A 13911-nucleotide genomic window follows, 5' to 3' on the forward strand; every position below is an offset into this window, starting at 1 on the left:
CCCTCCTGCCCAGGAACTGACACCCAGTCAGAGGTATACACTACATCGGGATACAGGTATTTCTCCCTCAGACTCCTCAGAGCTTTCACTCAACCATCTCCCCTCCTCCACATCCTCGAAAACCTGGTTACAAAAGGCTGTACAGTAGGATCTACATGTATTACACTTTGTGAACCACAAGGTGATGATGGGACAGTGGCAGGGGCAGAATGAGCCTGAGCACAGTCCTGAATGTCCAGCACAGGGGTAGTGCCAGTGAATGGGGCTTAAACACATCCAGCAACTGGGGTATGGAAAGGGGCTTCCCTTTCCTTTCAACTGGGGACTTTGCCTGAGATGCGGTCACTCGTTGACCCCCTCCCCGCCCTGCAAGGGGCGGCATCAGTGTAGGGATACGCTTCTCCTCCGTGGCATGGTCAGCCTTCACCAGGCTGGTGACTTCAGTCAGGGGCAGGCCCACACTCACCGATTCTGGGCCCAGCGGTGGTGCGACCGGCTCTGCGGATGCCATTTTGGTGGCGTCATAGCTGCGCGCCAGTCTTGCGAGACCACCGGAACAGCTCACGCCCGGCGCCATTGATGACGTCACTTCCGGTGAGATCGGAAGTTCGTCAACGAGCTGCACACCAAACGAGGCCGCAACCGGCGCATCAGGCCCGTAGACCGCAACTGTAGCAGCTGAAAAGTAAGAGCTGGACGGCTCACCCACAGCAAGGTAGGGAACGTCCACCGGATCCTCCGCAGGCAGCCCACGGACAGCTCCGACATCATCTGGGATGGCGGATCTAGTCAGACGCTCCAGAATCTCTGCAGCCTCATGGACGGACGCCTCTCGAATAGAACTCATCAGGGATGGACAGGTACGTGCAGATCTCTACTCCGCAGGGTCTGCCAGGTATAGGTCTTCATCTAGGGGGGACTCCTCCGCTAGGACGCGATAACGGGGCGAGCCAATCGCCCCGGCAACCAGGCTTATGGAGCTACCGTGCTCCGCGGTCACTCGGGGACTCACACCTGACACCCCTGGGGCAGTCAACTCACCCTGGTTGGCATAGAGAGGTACCGGTCCCAAGCCTGGGACCGTCGGTACCGTCATGGTAGGCCGGACTGGCCATGGCAGGGCCCACGGGCCCACCGCAGGGTCCGCAACCACAGCTGAGGTAGAATTAAGTGGTACGGAACCACTAGCGCTTCCACACACATCTATAAGGACGCACGGGCCCACAGCATCTTTGGCAGGAAACAGAAACGGAACCGCCCCCGTCGGGGTGACGGCTCGCGAGGTAGGCACAGGGCTGGCAGGCTGCAAGTAATAGGTGCCACAGTGTTGGCACCGCGCATTTAGGCTCACAGGGCCACCAGGCAGGCAACAGTGCACACACACACAGCGCAGGTGGATCTGATCTCCAACCCTCACCATCAGGTAGCCACCTGGGAGTAGTTGGAAACATCTAAATCCACTGATTCATGAGAGCAGCCATTGTACAGGGATATCTCACGTTGGTAAGACAGCTCGTCTTACTTTCACAGCTCACTGATCAATGAGCCTTCAGAGGCAGGGCAAACTCCTCCCAGCTCTAGCTTCACTAGGATTGGCTGATGGACTCGCTGATAGCTCCTCCCCTGGGTGGAAGTAGAGGCAGGGCTGGAACTGAGTATGACCTACTCTAACTATGCCAAGCACGTTTAGGGGCGGGGCCAAGCTTTGGCGCCGAAGGGATGCAACTGAGCTTTGCAACTTTTGCAAGGTTTTGCAACTGCAAGCCTATGCGGTCTACTGCTCTGGCAGGAGCGCGATTTTGGAAGTCTTAAGTGCGCACTCACCACGCGGTGGCAGCCATTTTAGCTCGCACATAAAGTACAGAGGATCCCTGCCACATACAACAGAGCCTGTCCCTTTTAAGCAGGCAGAAATTGGGGTACACGCTCCCAGGACAATATTCCCTTCTGGGAGCCCCCAATACAGAACACAGCATTAGCAAAGTGGGAGTCATGTTACCACGGACACACCGTACGGTACAACTCCCCCACAGTATGGGGTATGCACAGCACAGTGGTGGTGGTTGGATGTACCCCAAAAATCCCTTTTACTCCCTAAGGAAGTCAGGATGCCACAGGGTGCCCCATTCCTCAACAACATTTGCAGTAGGTGGTCCCCTTAACTGCAGCATGCACCAATCAGGGTATACGCTCCCAGGACACGCAGCCCTGGTGGGAGCCCCCTCAGATAACCCAAACATGAAACGTGGGGTCAGGCATATGGACGGCAGGCCCGTGCGACTCCCCCACACCACAATGTACACGCAGCACAAGTGCTATTTTCCACATATCCTGTTTTATCCCCTCTGAGGGTCAGGATGCTACCAGGGCCCTGATCTCGGCATTAATGCAACAGGGGTTCCCTTAATGGCAGCTCGCACCTATTGGGGTACACGCTCCCAGGACACACAGCCTTCAATATAGAACATAATGGGTAAAGGGTCTATACGCACCCTGATGCTGAATGTCACCAGGGGGTGCCCCAACACCATCCATTAAAGGAAAGGATTAGGGATTTCAGTATCTCTTATCAGGCTAGCCTAGTAAGGATTCCCCCTTTCCCCGCACAGTCTATGTGTTTGGTGCCTAGGGGCCCCCCATACATTGTGGGGGCTTACCTCTGGCCCTCTTGCTCCAAAGTAAACTATGGGTGCCCAAGGGTCCCTGGCATTATACCATCAGGGGTCCTGGCCCCTCTCTGCATCTGCTGCTGTCTGAAAGCCTGTCTTGCATACTGCCTCAGCAGCGCCTCCAATTGTAACCCATGTCCCCCTCCCCTGGGAGAAGGACTGACTTACTAACTGAGTGTGGTGCTGAGGCATACCTGCTAGTACAGAAGAGCTGAGTCTGCCGTGGTGGTAAGGGGCAACAGGACAGACTTTTGGGTTATCTCTGGGTTCTGCTCATGGTCTCAGCGCCTCCAGCGGTGATGGGATCCTTGATATATGGATGTCAGTCCCCACCACTGCACTCCTCACCTCTCCTGCCCAGGAACTGAGACCCAGGCAGAGGTATAGTTTATTGGACATGCTGCACAGCTCACATAAAGCATAAAATGTTACTTCAATATCCCAGGACTTCAGATGGTGCTGCCCCGGTAGTATGGGGCCTGTAGTCTAGTTGTTCCCTAGGTCTTTCGGCCTAGGGTGGGCCAGCTCATCCTCGTGATGGGCGAGTCTGACAGCCCATGCTCTCACCTCAAAGGGCAGAGCTAGATTAACTTTGGGACACTCCTCTGATTATGATTATTCCAGAAGGGGCAGGCTCATGATCTGCTGTACACATCCTGATAGGCCAACACAGGTCATGAGTCACCACCTCACTCCTGTCCATCACAGAGGAGGATACAGGGGGGTGTAATACTCAAATAATTAACCTGTTACTGCCCTGAACTTACTAGAGGCTTACGTAACAGTGAGAGAGACAGGTAGAATGTACTTACCATGTTACATAAGTATAACTCCTATAATGTTAATATCTTGTCCCATAAGCATGTCCTGCTCCTAAAAAATAAATAAAAAATGTTAGTGTTAGAAATCAGCAAATATAAATAGCACTTGTTAGCACAGTCACATGTCTCAGACAGGTCAGGTTGTTTTAGGGGCTGCACTGCCCACCCCGTCACATCTAGGCCCCACGTGCGGAACAGAAAACTCATGTGATCACGCCATGCCGATGATGACGAACGGTTCCGTGGCTACATAAGTGGCACAGCCCTCAAGAACTGAAAGGGTTAACCTCGTGGACACTTAATATTTTCAAACTTTAACATCTCCCAAACTCAAGGAGCATCAGATTTTACAAATAAAAAAACGTTCCAGCAAATACAAATGTAATAAAAATTCCGACCATCGCATACTGCTGCTTTAACCCTTTGATTGTCATAGGGGCTGAGTGCACTTCTACTGGTAAGTATCTGGGGATCCCCAGTGCTTAAATGCAGGCTTTTCAGTTTTGGGGACCCCCCTGCTTCCCATCATGGTAAAAAATGACCAAAGAGACCTTTAACCCATTGGGTTCCCCAAGACGTAGTCACTATTTCATGGGGTCTGGTGCTCGGGGGGCTGTGTCCTGTCCGAGCGGGGCCGGTGCAACCAGTAGGCAAGTTAGGCCTAGGGCGGCACATTTTTGGGGAGCGGCAGGAGAGGAGGATGGCAGGAGCGGAGCAGGGTGGCAGAGGACGGCATGCTGCGGCGGTAGAAGAGGATGGATGGCCGCGGGAGTGGAGTAGAGTGGCCGAGGAGGACGGCATGGGAGGAGTGTGCGCCCCAGTGGTCCTAGCGGGAAGTCTTCACTGACTTCCGGTGTCTGCTGCTGCTACAGCACAGCTCCTCCCTCAGTGGAGTGATTGAGGAGGAGGAGTGGGGTGAGAGAGAGAGCGAGGAGGAGGAGTGCGAGGAGGAGGGGGTGAGAGAGGACGAGTGGAAGGGGGTTAGAGAATGAGTCATGAGAAAGGATGAGGGGGTGGGTGAGAGTGGATGAGGAGGGTGGAGAGAGGATGGGGAAAGGGGAGAGAGGATGAAGAGGGTGCAGGAAGAGACAGACGAGGAGGGAGGATGAGGAGGTGGGAAAGAGGATGAGGGGGGGGGAGAGAGGATGAGCAGGGGGGAGAGGGAGGATGAGGAGGGGACTGAGAGAGGGAAGATGAGGAGGGGCTGAGAGAGGGAAGATGAGGAGGGGGTGAGTGAGGGAGGATTAGGAGAGGATAGTGAAAGAGGGAGGATGAGAATGGGGAAGGTGAGAGGGAGGATAAGGAGGGTGAGAGAGTGAGGATGGGAGGGTGAGAGAGGGAGGATGAAGAGAGGAGAGAGGAGGGGAGGGTGAGAGGGAGGAGAGGGAGAATGAGGGGGGTTAGAGAAAGGATGAGGAGGGAGGTTGAGAGGATGAGAAGCGTGGAGAGAGCGAGTATGAGGGGGTGAGAGAAAGACTGAGGAGGGGGTGAGACAGAATGAGCAGGGGGGTTGAGAGAATGATGAGGGGGGTTGAGAGGATGAGGAGGGGGAGAGAGCGAGGATGAGGAGGGGGTGAGAGAAAGACTGAGAAGGGGGGAGAGAGCGAGGATGAGGAGGGGGTGGGAGAAAGAATGAAGGGTTGGGTTGAGAGACTGATGAGGGGGGTTGAGAGGATGAGGGGGAGAGAGCGAGGATGAGGAGGGGGGTTGAGAGAATGAGGAGGGGGGTTGAGCGGATGAGGAGAGAGAGCGAGGATAAGGAGGGGATGAGAGAAAGAATGAGGAGGGGGTGAGAGCGAGGATGAGGAGGGAGGGTGAGAATGGGGTTGTGTATTTTTTATTTCTTTTTTTAAGTTCAGGGAGGGGGGCACAGGGCAGATGGTTCGCCCAGGATGCCGGGTACACTTGCACTGACCCTGTGCCAGACGTAACCTTTTTTTTTCCGGTGTCCCGCGTCCCTTCAGAAGGACGCAATCTGAAGTTAAACGGTCAAGGAGGACTCTACCATTTCCGGGTTAGGAGCCGTCGCAGTCACGTGACTGCGCTGTGCCGGAGGGCATGTGGCACTCTTAGTGCCGCGGCCCCTCCGGCACTCAAAGCGTTAAAGTGGCCTTGTGACGTATGGGGCGCGCGCTTGTTTTTTTGGGTGCGGAGGAACGGACGGTCCGATTCCACGATGCGGAAATGGGGGGGTCCTGCACTGTATGGGTTACACTGGTTACCAAACTCAACATCTAAAGTTAATGTAAACTAAACAAATACGTCCAGTTTTATGCAGCAAACGTCACACACCTGCAGCCTCCTCTATAGCAGCAGTTCATATGGCACCGAGACAGAGTGCCTGTGACTGCTAGGGTTAGGAGTGAACCATTCATGTAACGGGGGTGCGCTATACTTCAACACGTATTTTAATACTTCTGTGTTGTATTGCTGCTGGTAAACAGAGATATGAACGTGATCAATTATCCGTTAGAAAATAACAAACAGAAGGAGGGAACAGATATTATTTATTTGTAACATCAACTGTTCGTTTGATGAGACACGTCCCCCTGCAGGGAGCATGTTTGACAGATGCCAACTGCCAATTTGTGGAGCGACACTTGGAATTGTCACATTGTAGTCCGGTGTTTATTGACTTGTTTATGTGATTGCTGATGCTAAGGCCCCCCCGCCCCTCGCATAGCCGCGGAGGCCCGACGCCCCCACACAAATACTTATAACAGCTACAAATAAATACGCAACACTACATTACATATAACTTAGAGGGGTGTGGCCACAGTTTTTTTTAACAATATAATAAATAACAAACCATACGTCCAGTATAACTCCCGTATCTAAGGCCTCGTCCCCAATGATCGCGACCGCGCGCGCGACGCGAACAAAGAGAGGGCCCTCTATGGGGCCGGCCACAGAGCGCATGTGCGCGCGCTTGCACAAAGCGCGACCGCATTTCCAAGATCCAAGAATTTAGTATTTTGGCGCGGTGGCCAAGCCACGGCGGCGGTCCAGCCACTGAGGGCAAAACAACCACGTGACGTCATGGCCGCACCCCCGCCCACGCCTCACCGTCGCGAGCAATCTGAAGTCCACTGATCACTGCAGATACGGGTGCACGCGCCGCCAGGCTGGGGCAGTAGCCTAAAGTATATATGCCATGAGCCCACCACCCCATGTGGCTGGAAGACTCACAATAAAAAATTTACATTGAATAATGAAGGCTTAGTTACACCATGACTAGCCTTCGAAACGTAACAGAATCAATCAATTAAATAAATAAGACCACTCTGGTAGGAAATGCACGATGTGACAATAAAATCCAGTTATTATATATAGATATATAGTCTCAAATTGCAAAGCCAGTACAAACAACCTCACACTGGTGAGGCCCAAGAGGTCGAAACAGCTATCAGTGAGTGGGTTCGCTGGCTTTGCATCGCATCCCAGGCTATGTTTAAAAGTTGTGTTTAAAACAGCGAGCGTTGGCTTAAGGGTTCCATGTAATAATGGACTTGACAAAAGGTGGCACTGTGTGCTCATTTGCATGTAATTTCCCAGAATTCATCATCACAAACCTCCACCATAAATTGTACAGCAAATAAAAATATCACTGATGAGCACAGTCACATCTCGGCCAGGTCTGCAACCCTGTTTTCCCCCATTATCTCTTAGCATTCAATGCTTTCTCTGCAGCCAGGGATTCTGGGAAACGACATGCAAATAAGCTCACCGTGTTACAAACACACAGGATTCTTCTACCTTGACCTCCCTGATTTAGTGCACTTTATGTTGTTTTACAGTACACTACAACCTGGTTTGTAATTTATTAGTTTATGCCAGTAGTCTGCTCTCATTGGGTAAAACCAATGAGTTTTCTGTTCCTCACATGTGTTAGGCTGCGCTTATAGTGCCGGCGACGTCACGTCAAAACAAATGCATTGCCGCCGTCGCGTGCGCTTATAGTAAGCGCGACGCAACGGCTTGGTCGCGATCGCTGGAAGTCATCTCAATTTGATTTTTCCAGCGACCGCAGCCTGACGTCGCCGGCACTATAAACGTCGCCTAAAACAGGCTGTATGATCCAGTGCCGTTTTATTCATTTCAATTGTTCCAGTGATAGACAGCTGCTGCTATCCGCCAGCAGGAGGCGAGATCTGGCTACAGCCAGCTGCATTAAGATCAACTTGCAACGTTAGACGCTTTCACATTTATAAATAGAGCAATGCCACAGCAATCTCTAATGTCTTCCACATCAAAACATCCCCAGGGCAGAGATTACAGAATGGGAGTAGAAGACAAGTGATTTCTAGTGTAATGTCAGAAACCCTCACTCAAAGCAAATAGATCAGTTTCCTAATGCATGGATGTGACAGAACATTAATATTTACAAGGTCAATACTACTGGAAGCTCATAATGTCCCATACATTGCAAGGTTAAAAAGACTTGCGTTCATAAGCAAATCACTGCATACACTGGGAGCCTTAACGTGTAGTTACTCAGGTAAATGTCATTTGTGGAAGATTATTAACTAAAGCACAGAAAAAAGTGACATAGTATAAACAATAATAACAATAACTTTATTTCATATAGCGCCTTTCTCCCAATGGGACTCACAGCGCTTCACAATTACAGTATAGTGCGTGGTACGAGAACACAGTTCAATGATAGTGCTCTAATGACCATAGGTAATAGACATGTTATCAGTAACAGTTTCTTGATTGAAGAAGAATAATCAAACGGGTGTGGTAATATGCAGGTGAGTACTTAGGTATATAGGTGGGCGTACAATATAGACATATGTGTAATGTCCTGGGAGTGTTGTAAATGGAGATAAATAAGCCCCACCACATCACTCCCAATGTGGACCAAGTCTTGAAACGCCTATGAACACCTGTAGTATACCTCCCAATGCAGTGGTGATGTTCAGTAACTCACGTGAACCATGCCCGTTTTCTTCTTGTAGGCGTGCTTCTGCGGGGTTGAGTAGAATGTCAGGTATCCACAGGATGCGGCAATGCAGAGCACAGCAGAACAACAGGACTCCACAGGACAGCAGCGGTGTAGTAAAAAGTTTCTTTATTAATACATCATGGTGCAGACAGGAATGGGTGCAAAAATCTCCTTCTCTTACGCGTTTCACGCCTGTGCGGCGCTTCGTCAGAGAGTGAAGATAGGTGTGCTGTGTTCCTCCTCTTATTGAGAATGCTGATTGCAAGAAATTGCAATCAGCCGCCCTAACCGGAAACCGGAAGTGACGCGGCTTCACCCGAACACCGGAAGTGACGTAACGCAGTATATGCGGTTCAATGTTTGTTTACAAACCACCCATGTTGTCATGGTGATTATTACGTCATCTCCTGTTGTGGAGCGGGAGGGGAGGGGGGAGAAAGGAATGATCTACAGAAGGGAACACAGCACAGATATCTCGCTAAACAACTAATTACGCTAAAAAGCGCGAGGTATGATAAAAATAAATATTAGTATAAAACAGTTCATCAGAGGACATATAGAAAAGCATATAACGTATGTAAATATGTTAGTTCTTAAACGCAATGGAATACGTTCATTCTTAAACAGACAAAACCCAAGTACAATGACACAAAAATTCATATCATACATATAATATGTCTGGTACATAAATTGTTGAAAAAACACGTATATAGGACAACAGAATATATGGAACCACACATGAAAAGAGAGTCTGGATTTGCAATGTTGAATTAATGACCATATGAAAAGATATATAAATCTATAAGTGTGTATACATAATAACTATTATTTACAGTTTATACACAATTGTTATCATAAGAAATGTTTAAGCTCCCAATCAGTATTTATTCCCCCGGGTGATAATGACCCGAGGGTATAAATCCAATACATTTCTCTTTGATTGAGTTTGCCTTCTCTGTTTCCTCCCCTAGTATGTTTAGGGATATGTTCCAGGGCATTAAATGTAAATGTATCAATTGAGCCGTGAAGGCAATCATGGAAATGTTTTGATACAGGTAAATTTAAGTCATTCTTTTTTATTGAACGTAGATGTTCTGAAATTCTAATGTTCAGTGGACGAATCGTCCTTCCAATGTATGTACTGCCACATGCACAGTTCAACCTGTACACTACATAATTAGTTTTACACGTCATAAAGTGATTAATTTTGTATTTTTGACCTGTGTGTTTACTAATAACTTCTTACTGGTACACAGCACATAGGAATTTTTACAGACACTGTCTTTAAAATATATGATGTTTACACCAGATTTTATGGGTCCTATAAAATCTGGCACAAATGCCCAAAACTTTAGCAAATTACTTGTGCTAGTGTTTTCCCAGTGCAATTTACTAAAGGTTTTGCTATCATCTTTATACCATATTTTGTGCTCTGCGCCTCTTTGTAACGTACGCTTTTTAATTACATGCAAATAAACCACAGGAGGTGTGTTTTATGCAAATGTAATGAGCCTCTCCTAAAGCAACAATTTTAGAGCAACTAGTAAATACTGGCAAGTTTTCTTGCTTGTTAATATTAGAGTTTGAACCCTTTTTTTACCACCAGGTATTAGCTGATCTACAAAGCAAGGCAAATTTATCAAGTTGCTTCAATTGCAGCCAGGATGGTCAATCATGTCTTTCTAAAACCAGGGAAAATGTGATAAATCAATTAGCAAGAAAAAATGGCCAGATTAAGTATACTAACCACTAATGTTAGTAAATAACCCTTTTTGGGTTGCTATTTATCAGTTTCAGCAAATTTGGTGTGAATAATAGCACAGGATTGATCAAAGAAAAAACTATTACTTGAAAGCAGAATCATACTTCATTAACAAAAAAAAAATAACTTTTAATAAATCCGCCCTTTGCTTTTCTTAATCCATGACTAAAGATGGACGACATTTTCACCGTAATTCGAGACCGTCGCCGATTGGCCAGTTCTTTTGAGTCGCGTAATCTGCCCGGTTGATTTGGATTATGAATAAACTCATCCACTATGTACCAAGCGTAAGCCGCATCTGCTAACATAAACCGCATCTGCAAGCGTAAACCGCATCTGCTAACGTAAGGCGCATCTGCAAGTGTAAGCCGCATCTGCTAACATAAACCGCATCTGCAAGCGTAAACCGCATCTGCTAACGTAAGGCGCATCTGCAAGCGTAAGCCGCATGCGCAAATTATTATGGGATGAGTATATAAATACGGGCGTAGCTTCAAGTTTAAACCATTGTGTTGCAGGGTGCGTTAGGTTGTGGTGGCTTACAGAAAGGCTTGCTCTCTTTATTAATAACAGTGGCTGTGGTTATAGGGGAACGGCTGTGGTTATCGGGGTCATGCAAAGATGCTACAGCAAATGGCAAAATGTAAGCAAATGTCTTTTAAATCTTGCTAGCTGTTTACCTTTGCGATGTACCAAATGTTTTCCAGTAAATTTTTTAGTCAAATCTAAAAGCACACCTTTCCAACGAAGCATTTCAATGGTCTAGGCTCATGGTATTTTCTATGTTTTAAAGTCTCCCGACGGCAAAATCAGGAGACAAACTAGTGCAAAACCTGCGCTAGATTTATCAATCAAAATCCCATTGATTTCAATGGAAATGCTTTTCCTAACAGATCAGGTGCAGGAGACTGATAAATAACCCAAGTCATTTCTTTGTTTTATTCCCATGTTATTGGAGGAGAACTCCTCTATTAGTAGAGAGTTTATATGGTGTGTCTGCATCACTATGACCCTATTGTCTGCAGGATCATCCTGTAAGGATGTGGTTAATAATCTTGTTAAATTTTTATCTTTGCCACCTAATATAATCTGTCGTTATTTATATTCATTCATTGCAAAATTTCTTCCTCTGGGAGATATGTATAGTGCAAAAATTGAAACCGAAATGTTATGAGACAGCAATGCAAACATGCTACAGTACAATACAGTATATCGCTGTCTGCAATAGTTCTGCTTTGAGCAAGTCCCAACCATTCTTTACCAGTGTCTGTAAAAAGATGTCCCTGTATTTTTTTAGCAATCCCTACACTAATCTTAAACCAATCCCTGTCTGCACTTTTCAAGTTAGAATAACTGCTGGGAAACTCCCCAATTACCACATTTCCTCCCCTTTGTGCCACCGCACCTTCTAAAAACAATTATGTATGCTATACATTTTATTGGGTTTCTCTAAGGGCACGAGAGAAGAAGCCCTGTTATACATGTAACGGGTATTCCACCCCACCCAAATCTCATATGTAGTGTGGGTGAGTAGAACATGTGGTGTTACCGGTGTGGTGCGTATACCTGCAGGCTCACAGGAGGTCTGAGCCTCCGCTAATGAGAGCCTGGGGTGAATCCTCTGGAACGGATCTTCGTTTACAGCGCCTCCACCTATGTAGGATTCTAGGGAAGTGTAGAATGACCCTACATAGGAACCCAATAAGAAACTACACACACAGTGATTATATATAACTAAGGGCTTTACTACGAACATAGAGAATATCATAATCCATTACATAACATCATAACCTGTGTCCCTCTCACGAGGAGACACTACCCGTGGTGACGTCTCGCAGGACGATTCCCCGACACCAGGTGATCCCACCCAGTGTCCCAAGAACCCCACCCAATGTCCCGTACTCCTACAGAGATAGTCACTGGGTGACTGCGCAGTCACTAAAACCTCTAGGCCTGTTGGTGCACATATAATATTGATACCTTCCGAGCACTCCGATGCTCGGGCCTGCAACACTCTTCTCAAAGGGTCAGACCCTTTCCAGGTATTCTGCCGGTGGACCCCAACGAGGGTCCCACCGCTCCACGGGAACTGCAACCGATCACGGCAACACCAACCGCATGGGAACAGCAACCGCCGTTATCAGCTTTCTGCCTAACTACTTCTATATTGACAGCAACCCTAACCTAGGGCCTGTCCCTGAGGAACCGCAACCTGGGATGGCTTGGGGAAAACTCATAGGGCCTGTGGAACATTAACCTGCCCCCCTTCCCCTAGCTACCCAGTCTCAACTGTAACTGCTAATCCTAACAGCCTAACGCACCTGCAGCCAACACTCAGCTCACACTGTCAGCCTGCAGGGATCCACACACACTTCACACACACTGCGCCCAGCACATGCAGCGACACACACACAGACAGCTGCAATCACACACAGCCACCTGGATCCCGTAGCAATCCACTACTAGCACACTGTGCCTATTTGCCAGTGCCCACAGCCCTCTCCGCTGTGGCACTGCCAAACCTGCACCTTACACACACTAAGGGTGACCTCCCTATCTAGGGCCGTCCCTTATCAGTTACCCACTAACCTGGTGGGGAGTTGGGGCCTACCTGGAGGGTGAGGGTACCTATCAGGATGCAGGAGCTGCACTCACTCCCCGCATCCTTCCTTCCCCTTCAGCTCCTCTGCTCCAACTGACAAACGTGCTGCAGCCCAAACAATGTATCTCTTTCCTCCAGGCCTTCCTAAGCCCTATTGGCTCCCTGGTATCACATGGGGCGTGCAAAGGCTCTTGGGATATGTAGTCCCAGCTCAGAGCCTTCCCTGGTAGGCTAGGGGTTCGAGGGCTTTTCCTACCCTGCACTGCGCGTGCGCAAGCTCTCCCGGGCTTTCTCTCTTCTCCCCGAGCTATCCCTAGCTCTGGGGCTTTCCCTGCGCCTACGCGTCCCTGCGCATGCGCAACGCTGTCTTCAATGGCGGCGCCCTGCACCACCGGCCGCCGGGACCTTAGAGACGCGATCGCGGCCTTAGCAACGGCCCGATCGCGTCCCCGGCAACCGGCCGCAGGCAGGAGAAGCCGCGCTGCTCCCTGCTCCAGCCCCCACCCTTGGAAGCAGCCGTCGGGTTGTTCAGTACCCGCGATCGAGCTGCGCCAGGGGAGGGGGGTCTCCAGGAGCTGCTGGGGACCAGGGTTACATACAACATATCAGATCCTGGGGGACACATCTTAATTACATTATAATGAAAAACCCTAGTGTGTTTCTTTCTCAGAATCCATAAATGTCTACGTGTCCCTAGTATGTCCTACTGCAGGGGTGCGCAAACTTCCTGCTCTGCGCCCCCCCCTGCCTGCTCTCCTCCTGGGTCGCGCCCCCCCTTACGTCTAATGTGGCGTAAAATGACGGCACGTGACCCGCGGCGTCATTTGCCGTCATGTCTCCATGGCAACTGGCGTAATTTGATGTCGCGTTGCCATGGAGAGGCGTGACTGAAGCCGGGTAAGTTTACAGAGGCCTCCCGCTCTCAGCGCAGGGCCTCTGTAACCGCCGCACCCACCAAAAAGGTCCGCCCCCCCCCCCAGTTTGTGCACCCCTGTCCTACTGTGTCAAATAATAAATACAGTGGTAATGCTGCACACCATAAGCTTAATAATAGATACTTGCTGTTACCGGTGCTCCTGGTACAGGGGAGTTCCTGACAATGTGAAAAC

General features: G+C 49.1%; 1 protein-coding gene across 11 annotated transcripts in view; it reads right to left on the reverse strand.

Annotated features, from left to right (window-relative positions):
• The window catches only part of EFCAB5 (EF-hand calcium binding domain 5), an 85684-nt gene extending 72694 nt beyond the window's left edge, over window positions 1-12990 (reverse strand). For 2 of the 11 annotated variants that reach the window (XR_012800420.1, XM_075594222.1), the window contains exons 1-2: window positions 5406-5581; window positions 3482-3542 (exon numbers count right to left, since the gene is read on the reverse strand). The gene's annotated coding sequence lies outside the window, so the exon portion shown is untranslated. Of the gene's footprint in view, window positions 1-3481; window positions 3543-5405; window positions 5583-5782; window positions 5809-12180 lie in introns of those variants that run through there. The other 9 variants (XM_075594219.1, XM_075594227.1, XM_075594226.1 and 6 more) reach the window with 9 other exon arrangements.
• Window positions 12991-13911: the final 921 nt, after the last annotated feature.

The sequence above is a fragment of the Ascaphus truei genome, chromosome 3, assembly GCF_040206685.1.
Source record: "Ascaphus truei isolate aAscTru1 chromosome 3, aAscTru1.hap1, whole genome shotgun sequence".
Lineage (NCBI taxonomy): Eukaryota > Metazoa > Chordata > Amphibia > Anura > Ascaphidae > Ascaphus > Ascaphus truei.